This window comes from Alexandromys fortis, unplaced genomic scaffold (assembly GCF_014885135.2).
Source record: "Alexandromys fortis isolate MF-2015 unplaced genomic scaffold, M_Fortis_MF-2015_v1.1 scaffold_123, whole genome shotgun sequence".
Classification (NCBI taxonomy): Eukaryota; Metazoa; Chordata; class Mammalia; order Rodentia; family Cricetidae; genus Alexandromys; species Alexandromys fortis.
Window position 1 is genome coordinate 464645 of NW_026068003.1, and position 3772 is coordinate 468416.

A 3772-nucleotide genomic window follows, 5' to 3' on the forward strand; every position below is an offset into this window, starting at 1 on the left:
TTGGTTGGGCAAAGATTTCAGACTGAAAGGAGCTGAACTTGGTGAGGTAAACCTGTTATGAATGGAAAGTTGAGCTACTAGAGCAGAGTTTAATTTCTCAGAAGATAAGACTGCTTAAACGTGTCCAGATCTATACAACATTAAATTTCAGGTCAATTTAAACAAAAATCATGCTAAAATTAAGGGTTTTTTTTTCTACCCAAACCTCATTTTATAGAAAGTACTATATAGATTGTGTGGGACGTGGTGTTATTTTAAGGTAGTGTTTTTTTTTTCATTTTTTAAATTTTCTTTCTTTTTCATTTATTTTATTATTTCACGTTCTCTATTTAATTTTCGATACCCCCTCCCTTTCCACCATTTATTCACTATTAAGGCTATTTCTAAAGAGAAGCAATTGGTCATGTCATTTTGAACACATCATATGTGGGCTTTTTTTTCTGGGAAAACAGGGTACCTGTGAAGATATAATTTCTCCTAAAGAATGTCATAAAATCCCCTAATATTATTTCACAAAGTTCTTTGGCTATTTATGGAACAATCCGCGTAAGAAGTCTTCAACTAGTAAGCCCAATCCTCTGATCGTTGCAATCACTACAGCAGCAGGCAGCATTTAAACAGCACTTGCTTTGTTCTGGACAGACTGGAACGTCTTTCTGTGTTCGCTGGCTCGTTAAGCTTTATGCCAACTCTTCTTAGTGGGAATTATTTAACTCCCACTTTACATATAGGAGCGTGAGATGAGAGAAGCGCCGCAGTCTCAAGTAAAGCGTCTGGATTCCAACTCAAATGATCTATTCAGAGCTTAACCTCTTAACCACGTACCACACAGTTCTTTCCCAATCAATTAGACAGTACTCATTGAATTGTCCACATTACAAGTGACATTGAAATGTTCCAAGTAGCCTTCTTAACCACATGGGCTAGGGTCCGCATGTCCTTTGTACATCTGATCAGGTATCCTAGGACTTAAAGAGGTTTATTTTATTTTCAGTTATGTGCCTGCATTTGCATGTGTACGAGTGCACTTGCCTGGGGAGGCCAGAAGAGAAAGATGGATCACCTGTGGTACAGGTGGTTATGAGCTACCTGATGTGGATGCTAGGAACTGAACTCAGCTGCTTTAGAAAAGCAATACATGTTCTTAACCACTGAGCCATCTCTCCAGTCCCTCTCCTTAGACTTTAGAAGACTCTTACCACTATAACGTGCAAGAGTCTGGCAACGGGGACCGAGAGCATTTGTTGACACATGCTGGCAATGTTTACTGAGGATGAGCCTCTCTGGGAAGGACTTAGCCATGTGCACTATTTGTGCTTGCCTGGTGCGAGAGTCCTGCATGGGGAGAGGGGGACTTGGGATAAAGGAAAACTGAGGCCCATGCTTATTTGTGAGTCAGTAGTTAGTGACAGGGCTTGCTTTTATGTCTCTTGGTGGGCACAGTCAGTGAACAGCTCTTCCCCTAATGATAGTGGTGTGAGGATGGAGGGTATATGGGTGGGTGAGCTGAGGACAAGCATGTGGCAAAAACAATAACCCTGGCTGCTCACATTGTTTCTCCCTTTTCTTCACCCTCCCACCTCCCATCAATCCAAGTGTCTAACCCAAGTGAAATTGAAGCTTAAATGGCTAAAGTTGTGAAGAGAATTTTTTTCTTCTGAAGTACATTATAAAACCACACTCATAACAACCAGGTTCCCTATATAAATCTATTTTTAAGATGATTATAGGGTTTCGATAGCCATTCCAGCATCAACTGCTGGTTTTGTTTCCTCGTCGTCAGTAAACTGTTGGCAGGATAGTGCACCAGAGGTATATTTTTTAAAGGGTATAATTGCATGGCACCGAAATTATCACTTTCTCGACAATGGGTTTCACTGGTCTCTCCCTTCGAGAATCCGGTTTGGAAGCTCAGCTTGTCAGTCCCCCCCAAGCACACACTGTATTGTGTGTGTTGGTCTCACGGCACATCATGCTGGCAACTGCTAGGCAGAGGGTAGCAATTAAACAACACAATAGGCATCAGGGGATGAGGAGAAGACACTGTGTTTAAAATAAACGAACACAAGAAGCACAGCCAGCTTCTCTAGGAAGGCTATCTGAGTAGCATGGTGAGCCAATATAGGGCATGCCGTGCCAAGCAAGTTGGGAGGTTCCCCATGGCCGCAAGCCATTGTCAGTAGATAAACCTACATCTTCCCCGGGGATCTGCCACAGGGTCCCTTCTCCCTAGCTCCCCTTCTCTGGATCATAGAAACCTAGGAAAGAAGATTCATAGAGATCTTCGGCACTGCCAGGCTCTGAAGTGGTAAAGTATAATTGTCCAAAAGCTATTTTTAAGAAGGCCAAGGCTCAAGGAGACATGGGAGCTTTAGTTCACCTCAGAAATAGGGGACAGAACAGGTGGAAGTCAGTTTCTGCAACTGAAGCTAATAAGCTTGAACATATTACAGGTAAAATTATCTATTGGCAGGAGGAACTGACACCCAAGAGTTGCTAATGTTGTCCTGGTGACAAGAATAAGAGACTCCCAATGTCTGTCTAGAGGAACAGAGAGAACTCAATATCTAGATAAAAGACCACAGTGTTTCTCATTCGAATCAGGATGACCAGCATGGGGCTTCAGCCCTGAAATGCAACTGATAGTCACAAATGAAAGATCCAAATATAATAAGCACTAATAGTGAGCCGTCTGTGATAATTATGTATAGTTACCAAAATAAAGGGGCCTGCAGAGCCAAAATAGAAGGTGGTTTGCATGGAGGTAAAGGGCACTGGGATATTAACAGGAGCATCCATAGAAGAGAAAAAGGTATTTCAATTGCCTATTATATCTTGATAAAAGTAGATCCTGTAAGGATCTAGAAAATCTCATCCTAAGTCTGTCTCCATCAAACAGTGTTCTGAGCTGCGATTTGGCCTTTGCATTGTCTAATCTGTAGAAGAGCTAGTCACTTCTTTAATAAATATGTTTAAGTACGCGCAAGTTCCCGGGACTCTGGCACCAAGGTTACAAGAGTAAAATGAATGGTTCCAGGTCTCAAGAGGCTTGTCGACTAGTTGAACAAGCAAAGAAGAAAATGTGCACACAGTGTAAAAAGCTGGGAGTGGGAACACACCCCCAGAATCCCAGTGCTGGGGAGGCTGAAACAGAAAGACCTCTGGGCATTGATGGTCAGCCAGTTTGCTGAACTGTTAAGATCCAAGTCAAGTGAGAGACCTTGTCTAAAAAAAAATAAATAAATAAAACAAAGACTATACTTTCAGGGATCATTTCTATAGTTCGTTACTAGAGAAGTTTCTCTGACTGTGTAGAGCACCCGAAACCACGAGGACGAGACGTAGCGTTCCCTCCTGAGCGTGAAGCTGGCTCTAGGTGCTGCTTTCCTGCAGCTGCCTCCTGCCATTGATGATCGTTCTTCTCTCCCTTCTGGGAGGGTGAGAGGGAGGGAGCGCAGTCTGAGTGGAAAAAAAAAAAAGAAAAAAAAGAAAACAACTGAAGAAACCCAGTGTTGATCTCTGACCTCTGCACATTCATGTTTGTGCACATATGCACACATAAACACATATGCAAACAACTACAATTGACTAGACACATGACTATGCTGTAAGAACACACACACACACACACACACACATGAAATAACCATTACAAAGCTATACAAAGCCAAGTTTAGCTGTTCAGAGGGAAGCCACCTTACCCTGACTGTGACTGAAAAAGTCAATGAGGCCATATTAGGTTAAGTTAAAAAAAAAATCTTCATTTATCCCT

General features: G+C 42.2%; 1 non-coding gene across 1 annotated transcript; it reads left to right on the top strand.

The window, feature by feature from the left end:
• Nucleotides 1–3251: 3251 nt before the first annotated feature.
• On the top strand, nt 3252–3468 carry LOC126513045 (small nucleolar RNA U3). Its single transcript, XR_007595239.1, has one exon. It is a non-coding gene; the product is annotated as a small nucleolar RNA U3 (small nucleolar RNA).
• Nucleotides 3469–3772: the final 304 nt, after the last annotated feature.